Source organism: Perognathus longimembris, chromosome 13 (assembly GCF_023159225.1).
Source record: "Perognathus longimembris pacificus isolate PPM17 chromosome 13, ASM2315922v1, whole genome shotgun sequence".
Taxonomy (NCBI): Eukaryota; Metazoa; Chordata; class Mammalia; order Rodentia; family Heteromyidae; genus Perognathus; species Perognathus longimembris.
Window position 1 is genome coordinate 11689483 of NC_063173.1, and position 17739 is coordinate 11707221.

The window sequence follows — 17739 nt, forward strand, 5'->3', positions numbered from 1 at the left end:
AAATGCTCAACATCCCTGCTAGTAAAGGAAATGCAAATAAAAACAACCCTGAGATACCACCTCACCCCAGTTAGAATGGCCTATACTCTGAACTCAGGAAACAACAAATGCTGGAGGGGCTGTGGGGAAAGAGGAACCCTTCTCCATTGTTGGTGGGAGTGCAAATTAGTACAACCACTTTGGAGAACAGTATGGAGGTTTCTCAAAAAGCTCAATATAGTCCTACCCTATGACCCAGCCATACCACTCCTAGGCATCTATCCTAAACAGCAAAACGCAAGATATCAAAAGGACATTTGTACTTCCATGTTTATCGCGGCACAATTCACAATAGCCAAAATTTGGAAACAACCCAGATGCCCCTCCACAGATGAATGGATCCAAAAAATATGGTACTTATACACAATGGAATACTACATAGCAATTAGGAATGGTGAAATATTGTTATTCGCAGGGAAATGGTCAGAACTCGAACAAATAATGTTGAGTGAGACAAGCCTAGAACACAGAAAACAAAGGGGCATGATCTCCCTGATATATGACTGTTAACAAAGGGAGATGGAGAGACAGTAGAGACCAAGTCTGTGAACACTGTATATGTGCTTGATACATTGTATATTGCATATGGGTCTACCTGACCTAGACAAGGGATGGAAAAACAGGTTGTAAGATATCACAAGAAATGTACACTCTGCCCTACTATGTAACTGCACCCTCTTTGCACAACACCTTGTAAAAAAAATTTATGTTCAATTAATAATAAAAAAATTAAAAAAATAAAAAAGAAGACCACCAGAAGCTGGGCGCTGGTGGCTCACGCTTGCAATCCGAGCTACTCAGGAGGCTGAGATCTGACGATTGAGGTTTGAAGCCAGCTGGGCAAGAAAGTCCATGAGATTTATCATTGATTAACCACCAAAAAGCCAGAAGTGGATCTGTGGTTCAAGTGGTAGCTAAGGGACAGTGCCCAGCCCTAAGTTCAAGCCCTAGAATCAGCGCACGCGCACACACACACACACACACACACACACACACACACACACACAAAGGAAAGATAATTCACAGTATTTGCAAATCATATATACCTAACAACATGTATCTAAAATATATGATGAACTATTCCAATTCAATAATAACAAATAATGCAATTTTTAAATGTACAAGAGAGCTGATTAGATATTTTCCAAAGAAGATCTATAGATGGCCAATAAGTACATGAAAAGCTCTTTGATAGCTGGGAAATGCAAATCAAAAGCGCAATGGAAATCACTCTATATATACCTATGAGGATGGATGAGACAAAAAATGTAAGTTGGGGGGGTGGGGATATGGCTTAGTGGCAAGAGTGCTTGCCTTGTATACATGAGGCCCTGGGTTCGATTCCCCAGCACCACATATACAGAAAATGGCCAGAAGTGGCGCTGTGGCTCAAGTGGCAGAGTGCTAGCCTTGAGCAGGAAGAAACCAGGGACAGTGCTCAGGCCCTGAGTCCAAGGCCCAGGACTGGCCAAAAAAAAAAAAAAAAAAAAAAGTAAGTTGGACATGGCGGTACATGCCTTGTAATCCAGTATTTAGGAGAGGACTCAGAAAGACAGTAAGTTCAAAGCCAGCCTGAGCCACACAGTGAGATTCTGTCTCCATAAAGCCAAAGACCAAAGAAAAAAAAATCAGATAATAACAAATGTGGGTAAGGAAATTGAAGTTGTGTAGAAATTAGAATCTTCTTAGATTACTGGTTGGCATATAAAATATTATAATTACTATACTTTGAAAATTATCTACCAGGTCTCAAACACTTAAACATAGGCTCCACAAACAGTTACTAGAAGACTCAGCAATTACATGCCAGGTATACACCCAAGAGAACTGAAAAGACATGTCCACCAAAAAAAGTGGAACAAACGTTTACAGTGGCATTATTTATAATAGTCAGGAGGTGGAAGCAAACTGAACTCCCATCAACTGATGAATAGATGAGCAAGTGTAGGCCATCTGTCTTCCGTACAGTGGAATATTACTTGGCTATAAGAAGGAATAAAGTACTGATATATTCTATGATATGAGTAAACCTCCAGATTATTTATAATACCTGATACAATGTAAATTTCATATATAACTGTATCAATGTATTATTATCCACACTATGTGAAAACGTCACAAAAGACTGCATGTCAAATGATCCCATTTATAGGAAATGTCCAGAATAGGCAAATCTGTGGAGGTCGAAAGTAGGTTTGTTGGTTGTTTGGTGCTGGGATCAGGGGGCAGGAACGGGGGAGCTTAAAGGGAATGCGTTCTCTCCAAAGTGGTACCAGTGTTCTAAAATTGAATATAGTGGTGTTTGGGTTTATCTTTGGAAATTACTAAAAACCACTGGATCTGGGTGTGTTGGAACATGACTGTAGTCCTTGCAGCTAGGAAGGCTGAAGGGGAAATTTGGGTCTAAAGTTTGGGATCAGCCTGGGCAATACAATGAGATCCTGTCTCAAAAAAATATACTGAGCCATTATAAATTAGTGAATTGTATCTTAATAAAAGGATATTTTTTTAACCACTGAAACTGTTTTAATGTTGTTGCAACTCCAAAATGCAACAATCATCAGTTTATAAAAGACCCAAATTTTGGGGCTGAGAATATGGCCTAGTGGTAAAGTCCTCGTCTCGTATACATGAAGCCCTGGGTTCGATTCCTCAGCACCACATATATAGAAAAAGCCAGAAGTGGCGCTGTGGCTCAAGTCGCCGAGTGCTAGCCTTGAGCAAAAAGAAGCCAGGGACAGTGCTCAGGCCTGAGTCCAAGCCCCAGGACTGGCCAAAAAATTAAAACAAACAAACAACAAAAAAAAAAAACCTTCCTAGAGCATTTCTAGTCATCTTTCAAAATCCTGATAAAGGGGCTGGGAATGTGGCTTAGCAGTAGACTGATTGCCTAGCATGCACGAAGCCCTGGGTTTGATCCCTCAGCACCACATAAACAGAAAAAGCCAGAAGTGGTGCTGGGGCTCAAGTGGCAGAGTGCTAGCCTTGAGCAAAAAGAAGCCAGGGACAGTGCTCAGGCCCTGAGTTCGAGCCCCACTGTTGTGCCAAGTTGCAAGACCACCCCCAAGAAGACCACCGAGATTCAGACACTCCGAAATGCAAAAGCAAGGCAAGGCTTTATTTAACGAGCTGCCAACTCGGGCCTCGTCCTACCCACCGACACAGCGGAGGTTAGGAGGAAGCCTCGAGCTGTGATTACACAGGGCTTATAAAGGCAAAGAACAAGGTTACAACAATCAGCTGTGCAAGCAAGATTAGAACACAGGTACAAATCTGATTGGCTCAGGGTTCGATTCTAAAATGGGGTTCACGTGGTGGGGCCTGACTTCAAAGTCTGGCACCTCATTTCCCCCTTTTTCTTTTTGGTACCTTGGGAGCCAATCATGGCTCCATTCTGTCCATTTCAATGGCTTGCATGTCTAGGGGATGATATAGAGGTAAGGCATGGGCCAGTAGGGCCAAAAGTAGTATCCGAAAATAACTCTGGTCCCTCGGTTTTAAAGGGGGGCTGATGGGTGAAGATCATCCATCTTCTGTAACTTCTTCAGGCTGACTCAGGGGCGTAGACCTTACCTGGCCAGGAACCTATAACCTTAGTCTCAGTCTTGAGGCGAAGGCAAAGCGGCTGAGTTGGGTGCTTGGAGACCTCCCATGTTCCATCACGGTAGTTGTCATCCAGGGCAAAGGGGTCAGCTGGCCTGGCGTGGAAGCAATGAACCCAAGTGGCGATGCCGTCTAGGGTCCCTTCCACCGTGGTTCTAAGGAGTTTAGTCTCCTGGGTAGGATTTCTTTCAGGATCTTCTTAGCCACTACATTCGCAGTCTCATGCTTTGTTGGATAGACTTCAACCCATCCTGAAAAGGTGTCTACAAAAACTAGCAAATATTTGTAATTTCTGTGAAATCTACTTCCCAATACACGCCTGGCCTATTCCCACAGAGGCGAGCTCCTTTAGTAATCTGTTGATTGGGGGCATTGGTAAGCTGACAGATCTTGCAATTTTTAACAATATACCTTTGCAGGCCTTTAACAGATCTCAATAAGGACACAATCTCAGGTCTACAAGCTTTCTTTACTAAACAGATGTATGAGCTTAAAATTCTCACTGCCAGTCAGGGCTTTGAGTAAATGCGGGGGGTGAGATTTTAATCTATCCTCTCATTTGACAAACTTACCCTTACTAACCACTATCACAGATGACTGGCAAATTCCTGCCCAGTAGACAGACATGGGCATTGGAAAGGCATGCTTATGAACTATTCTTCTAGGACTTCCCGGCTTTAACTTTTGAAAGGCCAACAGTAGTGACTCTAGGATCTGACACCATCTCTGCCATCCAAGCAGTGGCTTACTGCCTCTGGATGCTCCATCACTTTTGTCCCAGGAGGAGTGACTTTCGACTTGGACTCAGGGCCTGAGTGCTGTCCCTCAGCTCTCCAGCTCAAGACTAGCACCGTACCACTTTTGAGCTCCACACCACTCCGTTCCCAGCACTCTGCTGGCTGATTACAGACAAGTCTCTCACAGGGACCTTTCTTTGCCCGGGCTGGCTTCGAACCGCAGATTCAGATCAATGAGTCTTATAAGGGGCCACTTTACTCCAATTATAAGCAACAAGGTGGTCCACACAGAAGTAGTTTTTAAGCATGCTCTCTTACCTGGAACTTATTAAGGGTCAGTATTAGATCTTGACAAACTTGTAGGAATCACCTGTGCTTCTCTGTGGGCCTGCTGGAAACTGTTACAAAAAAAACCTACAAAGAAGCTGGAATGGCAATTAAACATTTTGGTAGCCATAATTCTCCTTTTCTCACTTTGCAATAATTATTAGGACAATTTTACTTCCAATTTTCTTATCTAGAAATGTATTCTTGATTTCCAAAGCCTTTTTAACACTAACACAACACTTTAGCTTTTATCTGCATCAGAAAAACTGAAGCTCACAAGCATTCTGAAACCAGGTGCCGCCCTTTGCTTATGGGCTGCTTGTTTCAAAAGAGCCTCTTTTTTTTTTTTTTTTTCTTCAGTCCCAGTTACTGCATGGCATGAAGACCTTTGAATTTAAACTTAGTTTTGCATCATCCTGCAGTCTTGAACATGTTCACACTCACACATGCACACACACATACATTTTCAAAAGATCTTAAAGCGTGCTGAATAAGCATCGGCCGTACATTTTAAGACAAAAACTTTTAACAAATGATTTTAGCATTCTCCAACCTCATTTTCCAGGGCTTGATAGTTTTAGTAAAACATTTTTAGTCTTAGTAAAACATTTTAGCACACCAAACAATTTTCTGCTTAAGAAGGCTGGGTGGGGGTCCCCCTAGAGTTCTTTCTGTGGACACTCACACTCTGATTGTGAACCATCGCCTGTACATCTTTCCAATGAACTATGCAGGTTTGACACAAAAGAGACTGTTAGACTTACAAACAACAGAGATGACAGCGCAGCATGGTGAGGTCACTCCCTGCCACCTGTGGGTGGCTTGGGCTGGCCCTACATCCACCCCGTCGGCGGCTGCGGGTCAGGACTTGGACTTGGGGCTGATGCATCCGTGTCCTGGGCTGTCGGCGCCGGCGAGTTGACTGGGCAGGACCCTCCGGAGCGGAGGGCACAGCTGAAACATTTTCCTCAGAGTCCTCCTCTTGTAGAGTTAACTGGGATGGGGAGTATGGAGCGGGAAACATTTCCTCCTCCGTGCTTCCTCCCTATGTCAAAGCTCCCTCAATTTCCTCAAAGGTGGACCATTCTGACTTGCACAGGGTGATCCACTTTTCCTTTTTAAGGGCCACACCTTGGTTCTGAGCTATCTCCTTAACCTCCCTCCAGTGAGCTAGGATCAAGTCTAGGGGGCTAGATGGAGGTCCTCAAGATAGAACGTTACCCATAGCTCTGATCAGAAGTTCAGTCCAAAAGGCTACAAAAAACAAAACAATAAAAAAGGAGGAAAACACACAGGCCTGAGAAAAGTTACGAGTTGGAGATCTCCCAAGCTGGCCCACAACCTCCTACAAGGGTGCAGAAGGAATGGACCCGAGTTGGCCCACAACCTCCTGTAAGAAGGAGTGGACCCGAGTTGGCCCACAACCTCCTGCAAGGGTGCAGAAGGAGTGGACCCGAGTTACGAGTTGGAGATCTCCCAAGTTGGCCCACAACCTCCTGCCAGGGTACGGGAGGAGTGGACCCAAGTTGGCCCACAACCTCCTGCCAGATAAGCAGAAGGAGCAGACCCAAGTACAAGGTGGGCGGGTTGAGTCTCGTTTAGGAGGTCCTCCTGGTCAGTTCCGGCCAAAAACCAAACTGACTCGCGCCCTACAAGCAAAAGCAAAACAGACAAATTACAGGACAAGACAAATGAACAGTGCTGTTTTCTTACCTTCGGAGTCTGGGATCTCGGGGTCTCTGGGGCTATCCCGGACGAGCCCCCAAATGTTGTGCCAAGTTGCAAGACCACCCCCAAGAAGACCACCGAGATTCAGACACTCCGAAATGCAAAAGCAAGGCAAGGCTTTATTTAACGAGCTGCCAACTCGGGCCTCGTCCTACCCACCGACACAGCGGAGGTTAGGAGGAAGCCTCGAGCTGTGATTACACAGGGCTTATAAAGGCAAAGAACAAGGTTACAACAATCAGCTGTGCAAGCAAGATTAGAACACAGGTACAAATCTGATTGGCTCAGGGTTCGATTCTAAAATGGGGTTCACGTGGTGGGGCCTGACTTCAAAGTCTGGCACCTCACCACGACTGGCTAAAAAAACAAAAAAAAAAAAAACAAGACCCAAATTTCAAAAATTCACTTTAATTATTCCTTCATACCTATTTTACAATAAAGGCAAGAGATATTTAAATCCTCCTTGCCCTGATTGTACTGGGCTACTAACTTGCTTTCTATCACTATAGTGTACGTTGCAATTCCCATCAGATGCTATGTAAGAAAAAATAAAATAAAATATTAACCTCTGCTTCAATGTACACTTTCTAGAATCTGCCAGAACTGGAGAACTGGGCAACAAGGCATTCATAAGTCTTCCGTGCTTTGTCTATAGGCTGATTCTAAAATTGAAAACCAATAAACAGCATGTACAATGTTAGGACTATGAAAGTATTAGTTACTGCAGAATCAAGTGGTGTGATTGGGCTCATAGAGAAGGAAATGGAATCCTGTATCACTCTAAGCCTGTGCCTCTCGAATGAGAATGCTTCGAGCATCAAGGTCATATGGATTCTCTCCTAATTTCTTTTCGGCTTTCTTCACTGTCTCTGGTACATACTTAGCTGCCTGTTCTTTAGTGCTGTCTCCTGACATGGCTTCCAAAGACCACAACGTGAGCACTGCCCAGCGGGTGGGAAGCTAGAAAAGAAAAAGTACACGAAAACTAGCCCCCTCCAAAAACCAAAAGAGCCACTCTCGCTCTCTGTCTCTGTCTCTGTCTCTGTCTCTGCCTGGCTCCAGACGGCCAATACAAGTCGCCACCGCCCACTCAAGCTATGAATTTAAATCAATAAAATGATTTTTAAATGCACATTTACTCAGCGTTTAAAAGAAGGAGCTTTGAGGAGATACAGTCACTGCAACAGTTTTAGATGTTAAAAATGACTAGGGATGCAGCTGATGGGTAGAGTACTTTCCTAACATTCATTACTTGGTTCCCAGCACCACAAACAAACAAATAACAGCCAGCTTTACACCATCAACTCATTCCTCTGGGCCTTTGCGCAGGCTGTTGTTCCTGGAGTCTGAACACCTGTTCCACAGGCAAATTACCGTTGTTCTACAAGTCCCACCTTCAAGCCTCAGACTCCCACCCTGCCTTTCCCCAACCAATCGGAATTCCTTTCTCCTGAGTTGCTAGGGCCTCCGTAGCGTTGTGGATCTAGCCCAGAGGGTAACTTCCTCTTCTGCCACCCAGTGAAGCTTAGAGACTGGCATCCTCCTGCTTCAGCATCCTTGTCACCTATGGTCCCCGTGGGTGAGCCTTCCCTGCTGCTTCTGGAGTCAGAATTCCCCTCCCCTTTTTGTGCCAGCCCTCAGGCTTGAACTCGGCCTGGATTATGTCCCCGAGCTTTGGCTCACTGCTTCACTTTACCACTTGAGCCACAGCCTATGTTCGGCTTTTTTGGTGGTTATTTAGAGATAGGGTCATAGACTCTCCTGCCCTGGCTTGTTTTGAATTCTGATCCTCAGATCTCAGCCTCCTGAGGTCTCCTGGCACTTCACCCAGAATCCTGGCCCTACCCGCCAGCCCCCCCCCCCCAAAAAAAAAAAGCCCCAAGGGCCTAATTCTCTGGGCAGCAGAGCCAGGAGGCTGAGTTAGTGGTGGAATACTGGGTAGAATTCAAGTTCCACTAGTTGGGCACTAGGTGGCGATGTCGGACCAAGTAAAGGCAGAGGAGTTTCTGACCCCAGAGGTTAAATGTGAGCTGCTTGACACCTGAAGAAGGGGCTGAGCAATCCAAGTGTCAGATTCCAGAGCTGCTTCTCCTTCGTTCATCTGATGCACCCATGTCTGGTGGGGACCCTCCATCTCCCAGGTACAGAGTCCTCACCACGCCACACAGCCGAATCAGGAGGGCCCAGATCTCCTGAGTACAGAAATCCAGACTGTCACCAAGGGCTGTATGAGGGGATTGCCCTCTCCTCTCTGGGTCCAAACCATACTACTCCTTCCCATTGGTAGTGAGAGCCGAGAAAGATGGCCACACTTGGGGCTCCAGTTCTGATTCTAGTTCAAGCCTGAGGGCTCCTGTGTGTGAAACCAGGGCTGACCCCAAATGCTCTGAGACGCCAGGATCCCAGGATCCCTGTGGGCGGGGGGAGAATGAGTAGTGAGCCAATCAAGCATCTTGGCCAAGGATAGGCTGCCCCAGGAGTTGCCAGAAGGGAAACATTTTCCGGAGCTGGAAGGGCTGGCAGAGTGCAGGGCTGACAGAGAGACCACAATGCACCCTTGTGTGGAGGTTTAGCTTGGACTCGCCTGCAGGCCCAGCCCAGGGGCTAGGGTGGACTTTGGTTTGTGATCTTCAGCCAGCCTCAGCTCCAGCACCACCCGTCCTAGGCCCAGGGATAGGAGCGTGAGATCAGCTCCCAGGCGGGCCCCAGGGTGATGCCGCTGGCTGGGGCTGGGCACAGCCCTCCACTGACTGAGCTCCTGTTGCCTAAATAAACACATATAAACATGGAAGGCTCATCTACAACTCTCTCTGAGTGATAGGAGTCTAGGGAAGGTGCCCTCCTCAAGCCACCTCCGGGAGCTCAGGAGAGACTGCAGCTCCTCTATGGGTCTAGGTGGCTGAAGGTCTCTAGCTATGAGGCCATTTTAGAAGGCTGGGGCTCTGGACCTGGCTGAGCTGTAGTTTCCACCACTGCTGAGGGGAGGAAGGGAGGGCACCTAGCTCACTCGGCCTCAGGAAGAACCCCACCCAAGCCATGCTAGATCAATAGTGGCATGTATCCTTGTCTCCTCCTCATGGCTTCCTTGCCCTGACCTGCCTCCGGGGCTACTCTCAGGAAGCCCTTCTGGACCCCCTTTGGGCTACACCCAGGCTTCCCATGGTCTTGAATTAGTGAGCAGGGCCCTGCTACCTAGTAGTGCTCGTGTTCATGTCATCTGCTGGGACTGTGGCTCTTGTTACTAGGCTCCACTTCAGCCATTTCTGTGAGGTCAGGAAACTGTGGCGAACATGAGAGGAGACAATGCATGTTGAAGGGGCTGTAGCTAAACTATAAAGCACTGCACCTCTTTGATTGCTACTATTTATAAGGTGGAAATGAACAGAGAACTAGAAGATCCTGCCCTTGGGTCAAATTTAAAGAGGATTGACGAGAATGCAATGAGATGTGGCCAGCACAAAGGTAGGTTTTATGTCTGGCTATATTATCAGAAGTGAAAAGCCTAGATTGCGAAATGTGAGACGTGATCCACTGGTTCTGCTCCGGAGCTGTATGTACGTTTCCTAGGAATGGCTTCTACCCTGAGGTCCCTGCTCAGGTAGTGTCAGGGCTGAAGCCCAGCAGCTATGAACTCACTTTCCCCCCAGCTGAATAGGGTGTTTCAGGGCTGCTTCTACTGCTAGGCAGCAATATGTGTGAAAAGGAATAGATAGCAGCTGGGAAGTTCGTGGACCATATTTCTCTCTTTGTGAGGTACACCAGGATCCCAGGAGTTCTCTCCGAGTTAGGAGCTGAGAGTCTAAATTGCTAAATGAGCTCAAGACTCTGAATGGGCCCCTGTCTATAACCACGTGGTGGTGATTGCCTCAGCAAGCCAGGTGCCAGGCTACGGGCTGTTTGCGTGTCTTTATTCCTGGGTGTGAATCAGTGAGAGGTGGGGCCCAGCTGTTCCAAGGTCTCTTTTGTTGATCTTCCTTACTGGTGAACTGGACAGCTGGGCACTTAGGCAGTGCCTGGAGTTTGCCCTTGGCTTCCCTTCCCCCAACATCTTGGCACCGTCAGCTCTGAGATCCCAGCTTGGAAAAGGACAAGGACGTAGACTTGAGACACGAACATTCCTGGCCTTGAGTTCCCACATTGCTGTCTAGCTGCTGGGTGGGTGTGGCAAGGTGCTTTGCACTCTGAACCCCTGTCATCTGGGGCCTGTGAGGGGAATTCGAATGTGTGTGGAAGAACTTCTTGTATAACAGATGCCCGGCAAATGGGACTTCCTCTGCCCGTTCTTTCCTCTCTTGGGAGACACTGCTACTGCTACAGTAACGGGTCGGATGCTGTGGCTTCTGTGGCCCTGGTGATCTGGAAGTCTCACAGGGTCCCAAAAGCCCAAGCTGGGTGCCTGCTATTGCAGTAATCTCAGGCCCCACTTCTTCCCTGGAAGAAGCCCCTCCATCTTCAGCCCCGTGGTCTGTCCTTCCTCATATTATCCAAGATCCTGAGAGCTAATGAGATACCTCCCTGATGGCTCCCTTCTGAGCACTCAGCACCCATAACAGGCCTTCCAGTCTCTCTAGAACGTTCTTCCTTGGAACCGTGGGGTTTCATCTAGTAGGGAGTCCATGTTGACTTCTCCTCAGTCACTCCATAATGTCTCTGAGGAGATCGTGAGCAATTGCACCCATTGCCAACACACGGTGTATCCTCCTGCCAGAGACCTTCCCTCCTTTCTTTCTTCCTTCTCCTTCCCTCCTTCCTGCCTTCTTTCCTTTGTTCCTTCCTTCCTCCCTTCCTTCCTTTTTTCCTTCCTTCCATCCTTCCTTCTTTCCTTCTTTTATTCTGTGTGTGTGTGTGTGTGTGTGTGTGTGTGTGTGTGTGTGTTTATGTACCCGTCCTGTGGCCTAAACTTAGGGCCTGGGCACTGTCCCTGAGCGTTTTTTTGGTGATTAATTGGAGATAAGAGTCTCACAGACTTTGAATCACGATCTTCAGATCTCAGCTTCCTGAGTAACTAGGATTCCAGGCGTGGGTCACTGGCACTGGCTGAGACTCCCTTTTCTGGCATTGCAGAAACTCTTGAAACCCATTGAATAAGAGGCCCACAGGACTTTAGCATAGTGCACTCCCTTGAGGAAGTTACCAAAACACGTGGGGTGTCTGAGCTCTGCCACATGGTGAGAAGGCCCAGCTGGGTTGGTCTTGTTCTGCACAGTTGGCAAAGGGCAGCTTTGCGGCCTCACATCCCTTAGGTATATCACAGAAGTCACCCGGAACAGGAAGAAGCTAGCAGGCCTCTGAGCAGCATTACCACAGGGCTGTGCCCTCTAGCAGGAAGAGGCATGCCCAGGAGGAGGCCTGGGTTACCATGCTGGACCTCTGGCAGTGTAATAGGGAGGTCAGATCTGGCCAGTGCCATCATTAGCTGTGGAGGAGCTTCAGGTTGACTCCAGCTCAGATTAGAGCAGAAGCCAACTCCATCTTCACTAAGATCTCCCCCACCCTATCCAGGGAAGTTCCCCTTTGCTGTGATAAGATTGTGTAAACTGCTTGACCACCTGAAGCATGAAAAGTTCAAGGAACGTTCAAGGTTAAACCCGTGCCCTCCTATGAGTAGGCGAATCCACCTGCATCATGTGAGCCCCGCTAAATCCATGTGCCAATTCTAACTAGAATGATAGGTTGGTTCAAACAGATACTGTGAGGCAGACTGTAACTCTATTGGCCACCTGTGTGCGGCCTAGCATGCTCTGTAAGTGTTGTATCCTCATTGGTCACCTGCGTGTGGCAAGTTTGTCTGTGATGTTTGCCTTATAACCAGGCTGGAAGGCCACATGGTCACGCGGTCCCAGCTCCTGAGTCTGGGCCCTGACCCTGCACTCGTGGTCGGCAGTTTCGGCTCCCGAGTCTGGGCTGCGACCAAGGCCGGTCGGTTCACTTTTTGTTCACTTTTTACTTCCCTAATAAATCTGTCTTTTTGTCATCTTGTAGCTGGAGACTGTGTGGTGGACTCTTGGGGGAACCAGGAATCCCCTCCTTTGGGGGGGGACACCCCGTTTCATTGTAGCGAACCCTCACTCTACTTCAGCAGGACTTGCCCCCTACTTGGACTGACTCTGCCCTCGGAGAGGCAGCTAGAACTTGGGGTTTCCCTCCCACTAAGACCACTAACCCTGTTGTTGCCCTGACCATCAGGGAACAGTGGGGAAAACTACTTCTGGCCACGCCCAGTCCTGGCCCTGCTTCTCAAAGAGTAGCTAGCCATGTCACCCAGGGCAGCCGGCATATTCTCTGAAGCAGATGCCTCCTGGGAGAGGGGCCCAAGGTATGTGAAGCCCCAAGGCCCATTGTGCCAGCTCCAGGGCGTGGCAGAAAACAGATATAGTTCCTCCAGTCTCTGTCCTTTTTGGAGTCTGCCCTATTCTGACCCATACAGGCCCTTGTAGAGTCCTCCTTCCAAGAAAAACCAAGTGGCCATGGTGGGGGTGGGCAGCCCCCGGCTCCATGGTGGAATGCTAATGTTAGCCCAGGGCAGATCCCGCGGGGAAGCAGGGCCTGGCAGGTGATGGAAAGAGCCCAACAGATCCAGGTTCTTTTGGTTCTGGCCCTAACCTACTCTCTGCAGGACTTCTGGGCCTCTCCAACAGAAGCTGGCGAGCCATTGGATTCCTAGGTGCTCCATTTGAGTGCCAAGCCTCATACCATTTTCTCCTCCTAGGGTCCTTCCTGTCTCCTCTCCCTGGAAACTCTCCTGGCCCCAAAGTCCTCTGACTGATTCACCAGAGTAACCTTTCCTCTCCATATTCCCCAGAACTGCCAGCTCTATCAGCCAGCCACCCACAGAATTATCATCGGTTCCATTCATCTTATCCACCTTAGGTAGCTGCATTGTCAGAAAGCGAATGCCATTCGTTGCAGCCCCCATTGTCTTACCTGTAAAATTGGGACTGAGGTCTCAGCCCTTCCCCTGTGATGGATCTGGAGCTCAACACAGTCATTTCAGTTGTCATCCTGTGACAGGTGATAAAGCAAAAACACTGCCCCACAGATGCAGGAGCCTCGGGGCTGGGGTTCTCAGTCCTGTGGAAAAGCTCCTCTGAGCAGCTGACTGATTTACCCCACCTCATTGGCCTGGGGTGGTCTGGAAATGTGGAGCCCAGAGGAGAAGATGGATGCCTTGGGAGGTGTCTGGCTCTGGACAGGGTAAAGACTCCTCTCTTCTACTGGGCACTTGTCATGTGCTAGAGCCTCTCCTAAGTGTATCACACCCTGTGACACATCCACTCACCCCAAGTCACAGGGTCCTGAGTAGTTCCAGTCAGTACTGTTTCTGTCTCCTATCTCAGAACCATACATACCAAGGACACCTGGACACCTGGGGGCAAATGAGTGTTTCTTTGAAATGCTATCCCAGAAGTGATAGTCTTCTACTTGGAAAAAAAGTGAGTTACACTACAGGGGCTTGGGGACAACTGGCCTTTTCATAGTAGAATTTGTTTAAACTATATTTTTTCCAGTCCTAGGGCTTGAACTCAGGGCCTGAGCACTGTCTCTGGCTTCCTTTTGCTCAAGGCTAGCACTCTACCACTTGAGCCACAGCATGCACCACTTCTGGCCTTTTCTGTTTATGTGGTGCTGAGGAATTGAACCCAGGGTTCATGCATGCAAGGCAAACACTCTACCACTAAGACATATTCCGAGCTCTAAAATAATTTTTGACTGATAGAAAAGTTGCAAACCAAGTATCGGTACTGAACAACAACAAAAAGATAGCAGATCTTATTCTGTGAATTCGGAGACATTTTTGTTTTAGTTTCAGTCTCTTTCTGAAGCAGAAACAGGCTCTCAGATGAATGGCAGAGGAAATACCTAATACAATATTTCACTACATCCTCCTTTCTCTTCCCTAAAGTTTCCACATTCCTTTTGGGAACACTGTGGTTCCAGGAAAGCTAACTCCAGGGAAGGAAACATAGGTAGGTTTGACAAGTCAGTACATTCCATCTTTCAGGCACATTGATTGGCTCAGGATTGGTCTTGTGACCTAGAATGGTCCAATCAGAGTGAATCTCAGACTTGGCTTGTATTCTGGCTCACAGATGCTCCTTTCTGCTGGGGTTGCTGGAAGGCAGCCCAGTGGAGATAGGGGAGTTTTCACAGTGATGTCCTTACTGCAGCTGATTGTCAAGGAATTGAAACTTGTTGAGTTGAAAGGAAACAAGTCTGCTCTTTTTCGTGGTTCTTCTTTTGGCTTTTAAACCTAGTTACTGCCTTTTTTGCCCTTCTTTCTCTGTCTCCTCTGTCTCCCTCTCTCTCTTTGCACCAGGTTTGAATTTAGGGCCTTGCACTTGCTAGGTAAACTACCACTTAAGCCATGCCTCCAGACTTTTTTTGCTTCAATTTTATTTTTCAGATAGGGTCTGGATTTTTGTCTGGAGCAGTCTCTGACCAGGACCTTCCTAGGTCTGCCTCCCCCAGAGCTGAGATTATAGACATGTACTACCTATGCCCAGCTTTTCTCTTTTGAAAACTCTTAACATTGTAGGTAGAGTTTATACAACTTGCTAATCTTGTTTGATTATTTATTCATACCAGCCCAGTTTAAAATGTCAGTCTGAGAGGCTGAGGATAGAGCTCAGTGGTAGAGCCCTTACCTAGTGTGTGCAAGGCTGGGTGCTTGAGTCTCAGCACTACACACATACAACAACAACAACAAGAGAACAGAAAACAAACCCCACCATTCTCCTGTCCAATACACAGCAATCCGCCAACCATACCCAAGCTAAAAAGGTAATGTTAGGTCCTCTCCTGAGGCTCCGTGTAATTGCCCCCACCTCATTAAGTCTCCACCCAGTTACCTGGGTAACCTGCAGACCTGGAGGCAGTTACCTCCCCTTTCCCTGAGGTCACATCCTAATCCACCTGGCCACACCCCTTGCCCCTGCCCTAGATTTAAGGCAGGGCTGGGTGGAGGTCACTCTCTCTCTCCTTTCTCTCAGGCCATGGATCATCTTGGCCACAGGCCAGGAGTTCGGCGGTAATAAACATTCTCTCCTGCCTGAATACCGTGTGGTGTTCTCCTTTACCGGCTACCTACTTTAAAAAACCTAACAGGTAACTTGATGGGCTTGGTGTGCCAGTCATACATGCTGTTCTTTCTGGCGACTAACTCCACTTCAAGTTCTCCTGACATGGCTTCACTCTGTAGTAGAGAGAGGACCCTGGCCTTAACCCGCCTCTCTGCTCTAGCTGGTCTTGATGTGGTAGTCTCTGTAGAGATGACATGTGTGGTTCTGGGGAACTGTTAAGCTCTATGTCACCCCCATTCCCAAGAACTCCAGCAGGTAAGGGCAGCCTGGCTCTGTCCTGTCATCTGTCTGTCCTTGAACTCCGCCTCTAGACTGGAGATCCCAGTGTTTGGCTCTCTGGTTTCTGCCCCTCCTCAAACCCTTTTGCTCTTTAATACGGAACAGTGGGAGAGGTGTGAGCTGAGGGAGAGGTGTCCCCATTTTTATCTGGGCCCATCATACTCTGGTCTTGAGAATCTCTGGGCCTCCTAGCTTTAGCACTCTTCGATCCATACACACCCCCATTGTGGTTGCCCACTGCCCCCTTCCCCACCAAGGTTTATTTCAGAGCAGCATCTGGTGGGCCTGCAGGGATGTAGCTCAGGAGAGGTCCAGTCTCCCTTCACCCACCTCCCTCAGTCTCTTCCAGGAGTCCTTCAGCTGTTTCTGCTCTGCCTCCCACCATACCAACCTACCACCCCACCCCCGGGGCAGGGGATATTGATGGGGGATAGAAACAAATTTGGAAGTTGCCAGTTGAATGAAGAAGAGGCACAGAAATGCCTGGGGGTCGGTGGGACTTTTGTTAGAATCTGGATTCTTCTCTCACACTTCCTCTACCTTAGAGACAAGTCTCAAGCTCACATCTCGTTTCTCCCAGCACTAGGTAGGGCACTTCCTGCCTCAACAAGGTTCTCCCTTTCTCCTGTGGAAGGAGGACACCTTTACAGAGCTACCTTAAAGGTGGCCTTCCTGCTCCCCACGACCAAGCCTCTGAGTGGCCAGCCTCTCCTCAATGGAAAGTTATAAGCTCAGGGATTCAGGCTGATGCTGGAGAATCTTCTGTTGGGCACTAGCCTACTGCCTGTCTCACCCACATCTGCATCCCCTTTAGGGGATGCTCCCCAGTTAGTTCTGCCTCCTTTCACCAAAACGTGGTAGCTTTTGGGTACCGATGGCTTATACCAAAAATCCTAGCTGCTCAAGAGGCTGAGATCTGAGGATCAGGGCTGGAAGCCAGCCTAGGCAAGAAAGTCCACGAGGCTCTTATCTCCAGTTCAATACCCTAAAGCCAGAAATGGGGTGTGTGTGGCTCAAGTGGCAGAGCACCAGCTTCCAGGGAAAAAAACTAAGGGACAGAGCCCAGGCCTGGAGTTCAAGCCCCACAAAACAAAAAGACTTGGCAGTCTACCTTTTTTTTTTTTTTTCCAGTCCTGGGGCTTGAGTACTATCCCTGGCTTCTTTTTGCTCAAGGCTAGCACTCTGCCACTTGAGCCACAGCGCCACTTCTGGCCATTTTCTGTATATGTGGTGCTGGGGAATTGAACCCAGGATTTTGTGTATATGAGGCAAGCACTCTTGCCACTAGGCCCTATCCCCAGCCCTGGCAGTCTACTTTTACTCTCCAGAATATTCCCAACTCCGAGCTTCTTCCCCAACTTACATTAACCAACAGGGACAATTTCAGGGACTGTATTGTTCAGAATCCCAAGTAGAAGCAGATGGAAATTGATGGATTTGCTTATAAAGGGACTGTTTGCAAAATGTAGGGGACCCTCAAATGCAGTAACCTAAATCTTCTAGCAGCATAGTTGTTGTTGTCTCTTGACCTGAATGGCTAGGGAGAAGAAACAGTTGCCAGGATCTGGAATTAGTGATTTCTGTGGAATCTTTAGAGGACCAGTGACCTTTAGTTGAGGGACAGAACAAATCTAAGGCAATGCCGCAAGGGGCCCAGGAGAATAAGTATCCTAACCTCCTTCTCCTCCACACCTCTGAGTTCTAGCTAGGCCTTTTGGAAACCCAAGACAAACTTGAATAAACCCTCCAGCTGCAGTTGCTTTCGTTACTTGCTTTGACTAAAAAAGAAAGACCATGTAGGCCGAGTGCTGGCCACTCACGAATCCTTAACTACTCAGCAGGCTGAGAGATGGGGATTGTGGTTTGAAGCCAGACCCAACAGGAAAGTCTATGAGTTTCTTATCTTTGATTAACCAGTGAAACTCTAGACATGGAGCTGTGTGACT

At 47.9% G+C, this 17739-nt stretch overlaps 1 pseudogene; it reads right to left on the reverse strand.

Annotated features, from left to right (window-relative positions):
* Positions 1 to 6799: 6799 nt before the first annotated feature.
* LOC125362366 lies at positions 6800 to 7397 on the reverse strand (annotated as a pseudogene).
* Between the last annotated feature and the right edge of the window lie 10342 nt (positions 7398 to 17739).